Here is a 19106-nt window from a genome sequence, read left to right on the forward strand (position 1 = left end):
TTCTGATGTGTAACGTCTGTGATTGGTAGTTGGACCTTTTAAAAGTAGGAAAGACTATTTGTTCCAAACGGGGAGAAAATGTGATGCATAAACGATTCCTACAAAGGTATCAATTGACATTTGTTTAGATAATATTTGTAATTAGTGATGAGTTCTCAAATTTGCATATTTGAAAAGACAAGAAAAGTCTTGTTTTAATCCTACATCAAAGTTTCAGGTTGTCAGTTCACAATTTCTTATATACTAGGAGTATGTGCTCATTGATGTGTCTTGTGCCCCATTAGAAGCCCTTGGCTCTGGAGATTCTGCTGGCATCTAGGGAAGTTAGCCCTGAGAGTGAATTGCCTGTCTGAGGACAAATGTGTACATTCGTAACATGAGAGAACTCCTCACTTGAAATCACTCTAGAATTGCCCAGAATGTAGGAATGCAGTTTGTCTCTCATAGGCTGAGTTAAATCCTTTATGAGGAAACATCCTTTGAGAAAGGAGATGCTGCATAAATATCAACATTTTGACATTTATTGGGTGAGAAAAATCAACTCATGCAACAAACGCTATTGAAATTAGCATTGAAATGAGAGTTGGAAGCAAAAGGGAGCAGGGTCATGTTATGGTGCAAAGAAACAGCGCTTTGTGACCTGTGGTTCCAGTGGGCAGACACAGTGGCTGAGTCATGTCCACTAGTATGGGAAGTGGAGAGTATCTAGGCTTTTTATAAAGAAACTGAAATAGACTGCACATTCAAGTAGGGACAAAGACATTTCGTTAAAAAAAGTTGTTTAATTTGTTAATGTTTTAAAAAGAGAGCTGCATATCTATAACACAAATTCATACAATAGCAAAGAACATACTGTAAAGAGTAATTCTTCTATTTCTGGCCCCCAAGCCCCAAGCTTCCCTACGAAGCAACCCTTGTTAGCCTTTCTTGGGTATTTTTCAGAGATATTCCCTATATACACAACCACTGTCTACAAAATCCTCAGTAAACAAAATGATAACATACAATACACATGGTTCTGCACCATTCTCCTGTCTCTTAAAAACGCATCATGGAAATAATTTCACATCAGTACTTCGTCATGGCTGCATGGCATTCCACAGTGTGGCTATAACATACCTTATTTAACCAGTTACTTTTGGTGACTTTTTAGATTATTCTTGACTCAGTTACAAATCGTACTGCAACAAGGATCCTTGTGCATCTATTGTCAAGCATATGTGACAGGTATTCTCAGGTCTTCACAAAGTCCCCATTTATTTTCGCTACGTAATAGTTAAGCAATGGGAAGAAATAACCAATTAGCATAGCAGGCAGAGTAATACTATTAATTGCAAACATTATTTACTGTGTGGTAAGTACTTTACAGTAATCATTTAATTCTTATAACTCTATGAGGAAGTTATTATTACTATTGTTGTTTTGTTGTTGTTAATTATTTAAATGAGAAAGCCAGATCTGAATTTACCCGCAAAGTGTGATTCTGGATCCCTTGCTCCTATTTCCTGGGTTGTGTTGCTTCCCGGTGATTCCATTGCTGCTTCAGCAATGAGAGAACATTAATTGGATACCTACTATGTGCTTGGCAGCTGATGTATTATTTAATCTTTACAATAGCATTACAGGGTGTTGTTATTTTAAAACGGAGTCTTAACAAGGTTTAATAATTTGCCCAATGTCCCAGAGCTGGTAAGTGAGGAGCCAGGAATGGAACGGAAGGAGGATGTCTGACTCCTGAGACGACAGCACAACAGAGGTGGAAATTTAAGCATTTGAGTCTACATCCAGCATGCCGGAAGGCAGAAATGAAATGAATATAGATATGAGATTTAATTAAACATATTCAAATGATCAGAGAAATTAGGACGCACTGATGCAAGGGCTAATGGAAGACGATTTGTGGCACATCAATAAAAGCATCTGTAGCAGAGTAGGGCTTTGTGGTCTGTGTGGATCCACAGCGGATACCTCTCCGTGGTTCTCCATGGACAGTGTTTCCAAGTCTAGATTGCTTTGTTCTCACTGACTGCTTCCATCTTTAGAAAATTCCACAGCTATACATTGTGTTTATATAATAAACAACCCATTGTGATGCGTGGCACTGCCATGCCCTAGAGAAAGAGCAGTCTTAGATGATTATGCTGTGAGTCAGAATTTGTGCCCACAGAGATCAGAAATCAGCAAGTGCTCACAATGGAAAATAAAAAGAAGAGTACTGAGATTCCTCCAGGTGTTGTAAATTCCTCCAGGTCAATTTCTCCTATTTCAACTTCAGTTTATATAGCAGTCCTGCTTCTTTATGGGCATGTCATAAGCTGCCACAGAGGAATCAAAAGTATAGGTCTTATAAAATAATACAGGTCTTACAGGTCTTATGCAAAGTATAATTTGTAGCTGAAGTCACATGTATCTATTGATTATTATTGTTGTCATCACTATTTTATAAATCAGTTGTACCATCTAGGCTATATTTCTGTGCCTGGTTGCTTGTGTTTAAAATCCTGCGTTTTTCTTGTTTCAGATTTCCTCATTTAATTCAATCACATTTTGATAATTTCCAGAAAAAATAAAAGATATAGTGTAAACAGACGTCAGGATTCTTTACATGGTGGTTATAGTAAAGATAATAACTTAGGTATGGAATGAGCGTTTATTGCAGGTCAGGAAATATGTAAAAGGTTTTACGTACATTATCTGATTTAACACCAAAACACTATTAGGAGGATATTATTATTATTATTCTCATTTTACAGATGGGGTCTTTTATTCCCACTTTTTGAGATTAACAATTATAATACTGTGAAAGCAATCTTTTGTAAGAGAAGAAATACTTTCTAATCCTACAGAACATATTTCCTATTTTGACATTTCTCCTTCCAATCTTTGTCCAAATGTACACAATAATCAACAATATGCACAATTCAGTATTCTACTTTTTTCGTTCGGTATAGCCATAAGAAGTTGGTTTCCTCAATCATCCTCATTATCACATAATGGCTGCATATGAGTAAATGTTATAATTTATTTAATAATTTCTCTCTTTGGGGACATTAGGACGCTGGGTTTTTCTTATAGATACTACTGCAATGTAAAACTCTGTGTATGTAGTGTATATTATTCCCTTAGAATTTCCTAGGAAAACGTCCTGTTTTCACTCAGAGTAAAGAGGTTTTTGACTCATTCTAACTGTCTTAATTAGAATAATTTTCGTATGAGCAAAGAATGAGCATTATTGAAACACTTATTTTGGAATCTTAAGAGAAATGTCTGTTTCGAAGTCTTTTTAGGTATGAACTCTTTCAGTGTTTTAAAGATATAATGTTGAGTGAATATATGAGTAATTAATATGTAGTAATCAACATCAGGCTTAAGGAGTGATTCTTTTTGCATTATCTAATTTTGAAAGTGGTTAAATTGCGCTTTGAGGAGGATGATGTGTGCAACAAAAGTATCCATTCTTCATCAACATGTATTTCTTGAGAAACTACTGTGCGCCAGCCCCCATGGTGATTGTCGAGGCTACGATGGTGAATGTGACCGGCATGGCTCATTTCCTAACAGTAACATCTAAGATTCTTTGTCCCTCACATTGTGCCACAACACACTCTCATCCTCTAACATTTCCGACTTTATTCTTTGCTTTTATGGGCTGTGACTCATTTCCTAATATCAACCCAAGCCATGAAAATAAAGAATATCTTACTCTCCGCAGGAGATATATATAGTCTAAGAATTCCTGAAACCATATTTTCCCCTTCTCATCTCTATTCTGGTGATATTTAAGAAACAGTTTTGTCTCCCTAGGATAAATGTACCTTTCTCTGTGGTTTTAGGGATCCCTAAATCATCTTATCCTCCTTGCATGTATCTTAGATTACATGTAAATACATTTATCTTTTCAGCACTTTCGGCTAAATAAACCATGTGCAGGGACTTTGGACCCTCTGTTACAGGAAAATTATGAATTCATAATTTTGAATTATGAATTCTTAATTCATGTGAAAATAAAATGTAAATTTAGGGTACATACCATGATTTATTAATATAGTGTACTATACCTGTAATTTTCTTTGACCCTTTTAGAGAGCCAAATATAAAGAATTCTCATATAAAATGCACTTCAAACTTGCATTTTAACTTTTCACCAAGTTCTTCCATCCCAGAAAGAACTACTAATATCTTGATGAATATCACTTTATTATCATATTGTATATTACTCTTTTTTAAACTCCGCAGAGAAAACTTTTTACTTTACTGATGCCTAAACATTTCAATGGGGAAAGATAATCCTTTAGTAGGTATCATGTTGGTTTAATGGCTTACCATGCAGGATCAGGCTCTTTACTGATCAATTGACTGTTTCATTTTCAAAGATCTTTGTTGTATCATTTTATAGGAATGTTATGTGTATTACCTAGTATACATTTAAATTTCAGCAAATTCATTATATGTATGTTTGTGTCTATTTACCTATTGATCAATTGATTAATAGATAGATACTTCCATATGATTTCAGTAGACTAATTTTTTGAAAGGAAAATTTGTATTAGGATGTAAAGATGTCTGTCTCACAATCTGAAGTTGTATAAGCTATTTTTAGTTGAGATACCCAAATTAGTGTCTCAAATTATTCCGTTTAAATATGATTTGAACCTTTATGGGAGGATGTGTTCCAGATATTAGAATTTATAGGGTACTCTTCTTGATGAAAAAGGGACAGGTGGAGACAACTTCATGTCGGAATACTGTGTCCATGGGTTAACTTAAGGCTACTTCGCCGTGAAGCTGGCTCCTCCCGGTAACAATCTGCCCATAGACATTCCAACATATCACAAAGGTGGAAAAGAAAATGCAAAGGCATCTGAAAAAGGAACTCTGGTAGATTTTTGAAAATACTCCTTATTCTAATATCCCATATCCTTAACATTGGGATTGAAGCCCTCCTTACTGCAACTTTGCACATACCCTACTGTTTGAAGTCAAAACCCTAGGAACTACATGCCTGAGATCTGAATGTATTCTTGGGCCCAAATCAATCTTGTCACTTCTCGGGAAGCAATGCAAGATAATAAGTAGTATTCACCTGATTGCTTTCCTGCTCTGAGACAGCTGGTGACGCGTGTCTTCCTGATAACCAGGAGTTTCAGATCTAAGGGAGGGATAAAGGGAAGCTGGGAGCTCGCAGAATCTAAATTTGACAGTCGATGGCTGAGGAGAGGGTCAGAAGGGATAGAATCTGTGACACGTATGCGAAAGGAACAAAATTTATCTGCTCTGGTTGCAATGATTAGATGTCTCTTTGTCTGGCTTTCTTACAGCGGTTGACTGATTGTACCCGCCAGCTGGCTAATATCATAATTAACAAAGTTGCTACTACGTCTGCAAAGTTTAATCGAAAAATTTGCCAGTGATATGATGGCATTGTCACAAAGATCACAAGGGACACCGAGTCGACTTTTGCTCAAGGTGGAACGGCAAAGCTATGTAGGCAAGACGAGAAATCGCGAACTTGTTCAGCCAAAGGTATGTTTCTTTCATAATGCCATAACCCGGGCTTTCTTATTTAGATTTTTGTTTGATGGTTGGTGGGTTCTTTTTTGTTTTGTGATCAAAATGATTCATAAAAGGATCCAAATACTTCTTGAGCATTTACAGCATATTCTCTGAAGGCTTTGAGATTTTTCCAAATCTAGAAATTGAGAAATACAATGAAATAGCTTTTGGTACTGAGAATGAAATATAAAGCAATGTTTTCTTGTTGTTATGTCTAGCTAATCTTTATCAGTTTTCAGAGTAACTATTTGGTAACAAATATCAATAGAACATTTATGTTTTGTAGAATTGGATTTATTTTGCTCAACAATGAAAGCTTTTGCTCTGCTTTGTTCTATTGTACCAATCTAATTAGAAGAGTGAAAAAAAGCAAGCCTCGTTATAGAATATGTAGAGGTTCTATTTCAGTTTCAAGAAATGCTCAAATTGGGGGGAAGGAGGGCTGAGGTCTTGACTTAATTGGGGCTTTTTTCACAACATTTAGAAAGACCGATATTTCTTGAAATTGTGTGCTATTCCCCAATGCCAGACTGGCCATTGACTGTTATACCTGTATTTTCTTTTTACTATGATTTGCTTTGCTTGATTGAATGTTCAAACTCTGGGGAGTTTCCCAAATTATAGCCTTCACATATTGCTAATTAATGAATGTGAATATTGATGAGGAGGGACTTGCGCCTCTGTGTATATGCTGGTGTGCTTCCTCTGAGTACAAAGAGAGAGGAAAGCATCTCAAAAAAAATATGCAGAAGGCAAAGTTTGGGTTATTTATGCTGTGTCACACCACCACTATAATACTAAGGCAATCAATTTGCAATATAATTGGGACTTACATTAAAATTCTTTTACTTTCCCTCCGTGGTCATCCAGGCCACTATATCATGGCAACAAAAAGCACTGATTTGTTTTTGCCGGTTGCTATTTGTCTTTTGTGTTAATAGCAGTTTTTAAACATCATGAAATAGCATTTTGGAAACAGATTAGTGCAGAGAATGTATTTTTTTTTAAAACCCCATTTACACTTCCTCATAGTTTTATTCCTAACCATGGGAGACTCGATATTCTGAATATACTCATTTTAAAATTTGAAAATCAAAGTTCATATTCTCAAATTTAAAAAATTAACCATTTTATGGGATTATGAATTTTGAAACCTTTAAGTGTCCAGATAATTTAAAAAACTGTTTATTGAAATTTTGGTTAAAATTTGACTTAATGCATTTCCAATCTTCAGTAAAATTTAAGGATGTTTATAAGAAAAGCTGAAAGTGGAGGTTTAAGTCATTATTGTATTCTGGACATCATTTCCAGAAGAGAACATTATTCTCATGTTAGAGACTCTCTCTTTTTTTTGACTTTGCATCTCTCCCCTCCTTGTATCTGGCACAAAATAGGCACTCAATATATATTTATTGAGTGGATGAATTAATGAATTTAAGTCTTCCTACTGCTATTCAAACATGATTAACATTTGCTTCCTCCAAATCAATAACTTTTGTATGCGGTAAACATCATGGATGGAAACAGGTAGATGAATGGCATAATCACAGACAATGGGAGGATTAAGTTCCTAAAATAATATAATGTTGTTTTAACCTAAACCTCCGTAGTATTTTGTGTAATTGAGATTTGCTATTGTAAGAACTCAGTTGGAGTAGCGAAGGTCTATGGGGATTAGAAAGGGCCAGGAAAGTGGCTCATAGCCGTTGCACCCGTTCTTTCAAACAGGATTATCTTGTGAGATGTGTAGAAATGAACTCTTGTCAGAGTTTCAAAGGAATTAATATTTTTGGTAAAATGTGCTAATGTAAAGAGTTAGAAGATTAGTAATGCATAATGAAAGGCATGCATTCTTTCACGTGGAAATAGAAATATAATAAATGTCCTGTAGGTGATTGGGGCTGTAGCAATTTGATTGAAGATTAAAGTTTGATTGACCTTTGTTAAGGTGATTAACCCTTTTGAAATTAAAAGCTGGAGCTGAATTATTCTGCCCAATTTAAATGCAAACAACGAGCAGGTCGTATGTCATTCAAATAATAATAAAAAAAAACCCCTCCTATTTTAATTTTCATTTTTATTTTATTATTATTTGAATCGGATGCTGCTTTGGGAGGATCATAGCTCTGGGAAGAGCATCCTGGTGGCAGAGAATATGCAATAATGTATAGATAATTGGGAGCACGTGGGAGGAGTCCCCGGCATCACTCCCTCCATTCAAGACATCAAAACCCCAACAAAAGCAGGGAGCCTGAGGCAATCTCCCCACACTGAACATTCAGGCTCTCAATAGAAAGACAATCCAGGACTATCTTGAAAAGGTTAGGAATAAATAACAGTGACATCTCCATTCTAATCCATCATCAACTACCTAAATTGCGTATTATATCCACGTTAAATCTACCTGATGTCTCCTGCAAATGAGGGCTTTTTGCTACGGTTGTTTATGAAGCTGTTGGTAAAAGTTGATTATTTCCAGCATCTGGAATTTCATTCCTCATGATCTCTGACAGTCTATGGATATATTTATTATTTTCATTAAGTTCAAAAATATTATAAGAGGAGCACACTCTAGTTATTGACAAAGCCATACAATGGTTTGATTTTATTTTCCTTCGTTAAATATTCTTGAAGCCTTTGTGGAAAGTTGCATATTCACATCGCTTCAAAAGACTGTTTCCATTTTTCATATCATATTAAAATTTTTTTATTACTAAGTCAGTGAATATTTTTAGTTTTAGGTCCCACCACATAGTGAACGCGTCTTCCTTTTATGTGTCTGTGGACTATTAAAATGATAATAAAGGTTCTCTTCATTCCATATGTAATTTATTTCTCTCTCTTTTCATCAAAGAATTCACTCTGAATGTGTCAAGGTAGAAAAATCCAAGGTATTATAGTGTAAAAATTAAGAAGCTATAGTTTATTTTTGCACAAGCTTTTCATGTACTCTTTTAACATCCTTCTGAAAAGATAGGCTTCTACTCCAGGCCTATGAAGAAAGTGAGAGATGAAAAACTTGTGATAGAGTGACTGAGATTATTCAGCTAGCTAAGTGACTCTGGCATCCTCCAGAGAGCGGGATAATACCTTGCAGCATAGATTAATACTATGTTTAACTAAGATCTGTTTGCTATACGGATAATTTCCTAATTCTTAATCCTGGGGCCAGTATTCAACCATAAATTGTAAACAAATACATTGTTCTGTACTTTGCCTGATAAAGTGTAGATTATCAGCTTTAGCTTTGGTACTTTGAATTGTCAAACTTTAAAAAAAATCCAGTTGTTCCATGATAACACTTGTTTTCTTATTAAAAATAATTGTCGCTAAAAAATAAACACTACCGCTAAATTAAACCCCTAAAATAAGCACTATTTATTCTTCAGATATAATTCAATAATCTGCTCTAATTTGATTATTCTTGTTTTACCTCTCACCAAAACGAAATGAAAATAATTTTTGGCATTAAAATTTATCATAAATATAACATTCTCTAAGCATAAAAGGCTAATGTGCCAAACTATTGATAACATCCTTCTCTGTATTGCCATTAATTATCAGCAATCTTTTCCTCAAAAGAAACTCATGGCCGGAGAAGGGGAAACTCATATTGTCTTAGGATAGAAAAAGGAATGGGTGAAAGAGCAAAGGCAAATAAGATTATATTTTGTTAAATCCCAAATCCAATCATTTGTTTTGCTTCAGTGTGCTTAGAAGACATTTTTCTTTCTTTGTTGCCTTTGTTTCTGGCAATCTGCTCCTCTCTAATCCATCCAGTTCCAGACCTGACATTTCCTCTCGTAGTTGTGAAATGACATTCTTTGCCATTAACAAGCCAAAATTAATCCGTTTGATATTTTCAGGGACCACATATTCTAGTTGGAGTCCTTCTGTTTTCAAAACAGACTGTTTAAAAAGTGACCAGTGGTGTCATTTTATTCAGTATGTATTGTTTGTGAGTCAATAGTTTAATTTAATTCCACAAAAATTTAGTGTAGGCCTATCACGAGCCATTTTATTTTTCTGGGCTATCCAGAGATAATGAGTGGCAAACTCAAGGGTTTTTAGGGTTTTTAAAATCATTAATAGTCAAAAAGTAGTCACATGTGAATTTTACAAAATGTTATTCTCTTCACTAGACAATAATTCTAGAATAAAATTTTTGGTTAATATTGGTCAAATGAATTATTTCTAGTAATTTATATTTTTTATTATTTCTTGCAATTCGACAAAATAATAAAAATACTTCAGAGATAATAAAAGCTCCAATGTTAACCTTCCAGCTAATTGTGAAGGTCAGTTCCCTAGCATTAGTTTTCAAGTGAAGTGGAAGGCTACCTAATGTACTGGAGTGCCGTGTGGCCTATTGGTGCATTCCATGCTATTCGTATTAAATTTATCACACTACCTCTACTTGTTACTTTGGAATCTGGAGAACTACTTAATAAGATAAATTTGATTAAAATGCCTTTAGCATCACTACTTCTGGAGCCATCACTGACTGACCTTTGTTCAGTTTCAACAAGTATTTATTGAACACCTCCTGTATTCCAGGCGCCCTCTCCAAACCGGTGAGGTGAGTCTGTGAGCCACATTTTATGGACTGGAAACTGAGGCTCAGGGTGAAGAGTGATTTGCTGGAAGTCAGACAGCCAGTCGGTGGCACAGCCTGGGTTGGAAGCTGATGCTATATTTCAAGACCTTCTTCACCAGAGCTGTTGTTGTGCTGTCCATAGTATTCCGCTTTGCTAAAACTTGGTGATGGCAAGCATAGGATTTTTAGATGAATTTAAACATTTTTCCCAGACAAAAGAAATTACTAAAATGTAGGAACTACAATGAAAGAATTAATTCTCTCCTGATTCACTTCTGAGGAAGTAAGAGAAGAAGTGGTGGAGAATGCCAGATTATTCACTGGTGCATCCATGCAATGAACTTCAGTTAGTTGGTTCACTTCATGGAGTCCAGAAATTGTCCTCCCCTAATATTAATGATTTAGCTCACTGAAAACCCACCATTAGGATCTTTTAAAAATTGTCTTTAAAATATTTGTGCTTACCTATCATTCATTTAAAATTCACGAATAATTCTGTTTAACAGAGTCTGTCAGAGGTACCATCATCCCACCTCATACACCTTCATTGGTTGAGTAGTTTGACAACCCATTGATAAATCTGTCTCCATATTTTATAATTCCTGTTCTTGAAACGATATGAGCACAGTCTGTTAGATTGCCATTCCATAGGGAATTGTCCAATTGTTTATGCCAAACATGTTTAAAGGAATATGTGGAAAAAAAGGTTTTTGACAAGTATAAAAAATAATCATACGAATAGTTGGGATTACTGCACATGAGAAAAGAGCATCATGCTACCTGGAAAAATAATTTTGGTTCTTATTTCCTGATTTATTACAAGAACAAAAGAATTAGCCTGGGTTAGACAAAAAGTAAACCTCAGCAAAATTAACCTAGGAGGTTCCAAATGTTTGGAATTGACACATAAATTTCACTTGGAGCCTTGGTCTACTTTTTGAAGGTTGATTCTTTTGGTCTGTAAAATCTCTGGGCTTGGCTCAGATGAGTGTGATAGGTCTAAACCCACCTCTGTGTTTACCCAGAGGTCGTAGAAGAGTGTCAGATATCATGGCGGGTACCGAGGAAATGTTTGTTAAACTGGGTTGAAAGTGACTGTTACGCTTAAAATAAAGATAAAAACACTGAACTCAATACTTTATTATAAAGGCCCGCTAAGAAATAATCCTAAGCTTCAATGTTTGAAAAGCGAAAAAAGTTGAGATCACTAGCTAGCTGGCTAGCTAGAAAGGTATAGATATATTCTCATGTCTTCAGAATGCTTTTTGGAGATGGCCCAATTTACTCCTTTACTTTAGCTTTGACTTTAGACCTATCAATCCCCTCCCACCCCAAATTGTTAGTCCTACTTAGTCACTTATAATTTACCAAGTTAAACTAGTTTTTCTGAACTGGTCAGAATACTTAACCAAAATTATCAGATTGGTTTATGTTTGTAGGAAAACTGGAAAATTAATTCACAGTATTCACCTTGAAAATGAATGAAAAAGCAACTAAAGGATATTGTGTAGAATCAGGGAAGCTGAAGAGTATTTGCAGGAAAATAAGAAATTACTATTGTGAGTCTCAATGCAAATGAAAGTACTTTGCAGCAGAGAAAAGGAAAGTGTGCAATAATAGAACGAGACATAGAGAGCATCTTCGCTGAGAGAAGCTGGGCATGATGGAAGAGCATATATGACCAACATCTCTCCTAAGTACATAAATGCTTGAGAATTCATTAACCATTTGAGTCCTGCTCGATGATGATTAAACCCTTAGGCGGATGCGAATCAACTTTACTATGTGGAAACATTGAGGAAAACGGTTATGAAAAATAGGATCCAATTGCTGAAAATACAGGTCAATTAAAGTTTGAGATTTAATTTAGGAATTTTTACTCTGTCTGCATGATGTATATATTCATGATGATTCCTTCCCCTCATTCTTCATCTTCATAAGCAAAAGGAGATTTTCACTTATTGACATATTACTGAAGAATCTAGCTTTTCTCCAAAATTACACATTTTTTTGCATAAATGTGCCTAATTACCTGAATTCAGTTTTGATTAGCAGTGTTAATTGATGCAGCTGTGGATGGTATCTGTTTACCTAAATTACCATGTGCAAACAGCAATATGTCTGGAAGTGAATATGCTAAACTGAAAATACTAATTAGCTAAGACAGATTGTTATTCAAGTCACATCGTGGAGCTTTCTAATGAAAGCCTAGATGTGTCAGGGTTTTATGATATTCAGACAGAAATGTCTATATTACATATGATTTCTAAATTTAATTCGTAAGAACAGATGGGATGTCAGCTAGGGTTCTTCTGCCTTATTCCAGTATTAATGTGAATATTTTACTCAACTGGAGATATATTTCATATGTTTTTTTATAAGAAACTCATCATGTGCTTTGACAACATGCCAGCCCTGCACATCCAGACTCATCTATTTCTTGACCAACATCTTTCCAGATTATATCCGCCCACTCTCCCAAAGATGAAGATAAATAAACCACCTGGCAAGTTTAATCACATCAGCTGGTTAATTTAATGAAACCAAATAGCAGAAAGTTTAGTTAAACAGACAGCTTACACTGAGCTGTATTTTACGGGTGTTTACTTTTTGCATCCCAAATAAATAATAATAATAAAATAATAATAATAGAAGTTTGACCATAGGATTCTTAAGAATCAATGAGCAATTCACAGGGCTGAAAGGTGAGTTCTCGTTGCCTTCAGATTGTCTTGCATTTCTAATCTTTTAAAAATAGATAACAAAGCAGTGCTTGTTTTCAGTGCCTAGTTTTGAAGCGTTAAAGCCTTTTCTGTGTCTTTGGTTCCCATTACCTCTCTCCTAAAGCATGACCTGCTTTGCTTAAGGTTTCTCTCCAAAGACAGCATTAATCTTTTACTGTCTGCTGTGGCACTCAGCCCTCATTAATGGCAATGTAACTTAGAAGTACCCAAAGATTATAGTACAAATCCTGCACATCATATAGTGAAGAAATAATGGACCCATCCTCCCTCTCCCAAGAGGCTGTATAACTGTGCTTAATGCATAATAAATCTCTTCTTCCCAAAGGCTGTGAAAATAAGGCCTCTTGACTCAAACTTAAGAGTTTGAGATCCCTTATTAGATATTTTAAGATGCCATGAGCAAAATGGGGATAATTTTCATGATGCAAATTTGAACGTAATTATAGTTTGGCATATTTAATTTAGGTTTAAGTGAGAATTATAATTACCAAAAATTGAATTATTTCAATTATGCTAATTTCTATCCCCAAAGTTTTGTATAATTTGGGTTCTCTTTAGATCCAGCAAAATTACAATGGAATCCAATACTAAAAATAAGGAATTTGTGAAAATGGCTGTGCTCTAGTTACATCTTAGCTGCAAAAATGTTAAAGTACTGTTAACTGGCCCAGGAAAACGTGAAGTACTTGAAAAAACTTAAATCGAAGTGGAAAAAAGAGACATTAAGTACTGCTTGGACCATTTGTGCTCCATTTTCTGTATCAATACCAATTGTAGCATGTTATTGCTATTTGCTGTCTAGTCAATGAAGCTAATCCTAGTATTTTAAAAATAAAATTCATGTGTATTATAGTGATGATTATTATTGCTTTGAAAAGTCGCCTTCAGAATTGTCTTGCCTTTGATTGTTATTTTAGCACCAGTCCTTTCAAAGATGCTTAGTGTAAAATTCCTTTATTCTTGGAATTTCTTTATTCATGAAAACTTGGAAGGTTTCATTTCCCTGTGGCTAAAGGTAGTTTGCTGAATGTTCTGTGGACAGTCTGACAGTCTAAGATTAGAGTTCATTGTTATAGAACCAAAGTGTATGTGTGTGTGTGTGTGTGTGTACATTCATGAAATCACATAAGCGAAGGTTGAATTGAGACCCTAGAGTCAGCCAACCGGTTTGACTGTTGGGTGTGTTTACTTTCTGTGCTGCTGGGTTCCCTAAAGTAATTGCTAAAGAAATGTAAGTTTGCTTTCAGAGCATAGCTAAAAGAAGAAAACTCCCTGTAAAGTTCCGCTGTCTATTCCATTCAATGCCATGTTGGGGGCACTCTTTGCTCTTCGCGGGATTCCAGTGAATATTTCAGTGAATGTTTTTCTTTGACTCCATGTGTAGATGTGAACTTGCTTTGTGTCAGAATCTCTTCTATAATATTGTTGACGTATGTGAGCATTTCTACACAGTAACCATAAAACGGGAAAAGAGGTCAGTGATGTGAAATGTGAAATGGAGTTATGGAGTTTTATCAGACATTCCAAAAATTGTCTTTAGGCAAATCACTCAACCTCAGTGTGCAAATTAGTTAATTTTAAGAATAACTATAGCTATCTTTCTGACTTATTAAGGATTTATCACTTGTGCCCAAGGTTCAATGGATCTGTAAATGAAGTGTATGAATCTTTTCTTTGAACTCTAATTGGCATGTGGGGGAAGCAAGTCAGACTGAGTTAAAGGCTGAGGGACTTAATCCTTTGAAGAAATTTTGATTTAGTTTTATTACTTCTAAGTACTCTAATGTATTCTAAGATTAATTTGACTCTTTGACCGCTTCGCTTATGCTGGATTCTTTTCGAAAGGACAGATGGTAGGCTCCCTGAGGGATAGCCTTTACTTCTGTATAAACCTTCCCCTCTGCCTGCACACAGCTTTATCACTTAAGTATGGTATGCACACAGTAGGAGCACTCAGGGTGCCCTTGAGTGAACTGGTGACCAATGAGTAAAAGTCATGGCCGTTAACCCCATTTATAACTCTCGGTAAGCTATATTACAAGATACTGTATATGATCTGACCCAGGAGCTATAAATCCTCAGAAGACAGTTAAAAATTTTTAAAGCTGGTTATGTTGAAAAAGTTGCCTATTGTTGATCAGTTTATGGTCTTGTCAAAGGAAATCTAACATTTCACAAAGGATAGAATTCATTTGAACTCGCTCTCTGAAAAGTATAATGTCTGCTACACTTGAGTTAATGCAAATTTCAAATGAATGCAATTTGAATTGGTAAGCAAAACTTTGTAGACAGGCAGACCTAAATGTAGATTTTGTCTCTGTCATATGCCAGTAGTGTGATGTTGGGGCATTTTCTTAATTCTTTGGGGCCTTAGTTTACCTATCTACAACAGAGAGATAATAATACCTATTTATAGTAGTGTTTTGATGAATAAACCACATAGTGCATACAAACACCTCAACCAAATGTGGTCAAGTTCACACTCAATAAATGAGCATCAAGCTGACACTTAATAAATAATAAGTATAATTACTGTATAAAATACACTAGCTCTTCATCAAAAACCAATAGAGGCAATTAGAGATTTTTTTTTTAATGTGGCATTCATTGACTCTTGAAGTTTTATGCAGTAAAGTGATTCAAATTTCCCACCAGTAGATATATAAGTCCATTTTATCCCAGGTGTCTATGTGCGCATGTGTGTCTACACACATACACATCTCATTTACACAGGAATGAAATTAAACAGCTGGCTTCTCAAGGTATGTGGTACATGAACTTCTGGCTTCCTATTTTTCTAATAATTTCTTACAGCTATCTAACACTTCATAGCTCAAAAATAATTCTGTTCACATTATCATATGTAATCTTCACAGTAACAAATAGGGCAACTTATAATGAGTTATAAATGAGATATGCACAGATGTTAATTGACTTACCTAATATCTCTTACTACAGTGAGGGACAGGGAAGAAATGAAGGTAGGAGAATACACTCAGAGTGTTTTCCAGACTGTTTGGAAAAAAAATAGCTAGTAATGCTGTTTCTCCGTGCAATATTGGCAAATAGAGTGATGTCTTAAGTGGATACTGCTACATTTAAGAATAGGGCCCAGGAATTAGTATATTATGAAATCCAGGACATTATCTAGGTTTTGACAAGTAGAGTGGAATTTGTTTCTCTTCCAAATATTTATTAAGATATTCTCACTCATTGTATTGTTCATATAGTTAGACATGATCTTTCCCACCATAATTACTAGGGCTTATGTGGAAATGAGGTGGACCACTGGAAAAGCTGGGCCAGCAACTTAGTTCTCCCTCACGCCTGGACAAAGGTCCAGAGTTCTAAACATGGGCGCATGTCTAGGGATTGCTTAAGAAGTCAACACCTGGAGCCAGATTTGAGAAAAATCTATTCTTCCTGTATATGAGGAGCTAGTCACAGGAGAAGGAAAATGACCCAGGGAAGCCATTTCATAGTTTGTTATGTTGGGCTAAAATATTTCACTGATTCAACAAATATCTTACAAGTACCTTGTACTTGTGAAGTATTGCAAAAGGCACTGTGCGGATATAAAAAGTACAAGACAAAATGCCTTTGAGGATTTTAAATATCTTTTCTATTATTGTTTACCTTCTACTACAACAGTGATATAGTTTAAGTGGCAAATTCTTCCTCCTTTAATTCTAAAGGATATTAATTCATTCACGCATTTATTCAACAGGCATTTATTCCTCCCTGCACTGGCAAGTGGAATATGAATGTGGTCTTTGAAATCAGATGGCCTGGGATAGATTATTGGTTCTCCACTAATTAGAGATGGAGCAAATTATTTGAATCTTCAGCTTGCTTATCTGTAAAATTGGCTTGATCCTAATAAGATTGATATGGGGATTAAGAATATTTATAAGGCACTTCTCACTGTGCAGGGCTCACACAAGTGGTATTATTTCATGAAAGTGAATGCTCCTCCATTCAAACAATGTAAAAGTAGTTGGAATGGAAATACGCATACCTAGAGAAATGAGAGAATTCTAACATGGCACATAAGCCAGTACAGTCTAATGTGATCCAGACTCATAGGTACTGACAAAATTTAGAAATAGGAAAGGTCTTTTAGAGAAATGGAAAACAGTTACAAAAATCCTTTCTGAACAATATGGTGTCTAGATTCCAGCCATGCCTGTGTTCAGTATGTGCAGCCTGATGATCATCTCCCTGGAGACCACTGTTAATTTAGGAACCTACAACATCTGTGCAAATTAAATAGGACCAGAGCCCAAACCCAAAAACACATAGGACGTGGTTTCCTACTCAGTGTGGTTGAATAGAGCAACATCTATCCCTGGGCTTTGAATCATGAACTACATGGACCCAATTAACACTGGGTTGTTGCCTTTTCAGATAGCATGCATGGTAGAGTTTTGGTGTATTTGAACTTGTTCAGGGTTCTTATGTCCAGAAATCCTAAATTAGATTTTTGTCATTAGCTTGTCAAGCTTGTCTTAAGCCCACTTAATGAGGTCTGCCAGTGGAATGTCTTTTATGTTCTGTGGCCTTTATTCTTAGTCTCAGCTACTCTCAACTGTGGCTGAGAAGTTAATGAAGCTACCACAGTGCTCGCTTGTCTGCTGCTTTTGAAAACACACCTCGTATGTGTTTGGGTATTTAAATTCTGTTTTCTAGCTTTTAGGGTTTATATCCTCGTGGTGCATTCAAGTGCTATGGAAATAAGACCAGATGGATGTGACAACCAGCCATTCGGGAAACTACATACACATTACATTTTAGAAAACCAGTGTACATATGTCTATCTGGATGCGTTCATATGCTGGATTATTTTAGTTGCATCCAAATGGTTGGGATTTCTAAGCAGTTACCTAGAATGTCAGCTTGAGAATTCCTTTCACAGGAAAAGCATGGCCTGTAGCATTTTGTCAACAGCTGAATGTGGGGACAGGATAAAGCTGAATGTGTTTCTCTACCTTCCTTTAGTTTTCCCCATAGTACTCGTTATCACAGATATTTTATTATAAACTCATTTATCTTCTATCATCCCCCTAGAATATAAACTCTATAAGGACAGGAAATTTTCCTGCCTTGCTTAATACTGTAGTGCTTGGCACATAGTAAGCACGCTATATATGATAATGAACAAATTGGCTATCACTGAGATAATGAAATGGTATTTAATTCCCCCTGGTGCTAACGCCAGCATAACATGGAGGTTTTCTTTCGTCTTTTGAGTGGTAAACATATAATTGTGAATAATGGTGATGGTGATGGTGATGATCATGCCTAACATGCTATAAAGTTTACTATGCCAGGTGCTGTTCTCAGCACTCACAGAAACCTTTGGTGTGGGGCTGTTATTCTCCCTGTTGTATAGATGGGGACTCTGAAGCACAAATACTTTAACATGACAGAGTCAAGATTCAAATCCACCGGCCTGCTCTTCTACACCTCATGTGTTATTAAGACGTGGCTTCCAAGGTTTGAAAATAAGTCATCTCAGGAATTTAGCCACGCTTTCAATTAACAAAAATCATCACATCACTGTGACCTATTCTGTGCTATTATAAAATGTGCTATAAGCTCAACCCAGTGGTGCAAGGAGAATAACTCCCATTTTACTCCAACAAGTAGGAATCGAAGAGACAGTCCCTTTCCTTATTTTGTATTGCTCTCTTCATTGATTTGCCTACCTACCTCCTCTTCTCTGGAAAAGGGAAAAGAAGACAAGACTAATGATAAATGCCGTAAATAAGTACTTCGGGTTTCTGTGCTAGTTAAAATATTGTGTTATCAAGCCCAGAGCACGTTCTCAAGCTAAATGGAAAAACTGGTATTGGAGATTCTACCTTGGCTTCCTCATGGTTACTCAAGTTTCACTCTTACTGACACAAATGGTGATAGAATATTCCAATTTTGATTTGAAATCAAAACATATTATAGAACTTTTAGCAACAGATGTGTTTGCCCTATTGGATTGGTTAGGCTGACATTAAAGATCAGTTTCTATACCTCAGCACAGTCTGCCCATAGCGGTGTAGAGTTTGTCCCAGGTAAGTGTGGGAAGAAGCCAAAATAGCATTGTAAATTCCCTACTAATAGGTCAAAAGCACCTCCAAACACATAGGTAATCAGGGAATGGACAGTATGTAGAATGTAATGGCTAACAAATCTTCAGAAGAATGGCATGGTTTTCA

At 35.8% G+C, this 19106-nt stretch overlaps 1 protein-coding gene across 5 annotated transcripts in view; it reads left to right on the forward strand.

Moving 5' to 3' along the window:
* Positions 1–19106, forward strand: part of LOC106782711 (uncharacterized) — a 130615-nt gene that overhangs the window by 89898 nt on the left and 21611 nt on the right. For all 5 annotated transcript variants that reach the window (XR_011433806.1, XR_011433805.1, XM_070254626.1 and 2 more), the window contains one exon: positions 5319–5523. The gene's annotated coding sequence lies outside the window, so the exon portion shown is untranslated. The remainder of the gene's footprint in view (positions 1–5318; positions 5524–19106) is intronic.

This window comes from Equus caballus, chromosome 28, assembly GCF_041296265.1.
Source record: "Equus caballus isolate H_3958 breed thoroughbred chromosome 28, TB-T2T, whole genome shotgun sequence".
NCBI classification, from domain to species: domain Eukaryota; kingdom Metazoa; phylum Chordata; class Mammalia; order Perissodactyla; family Equidae; genus Equus; species Equus caballus.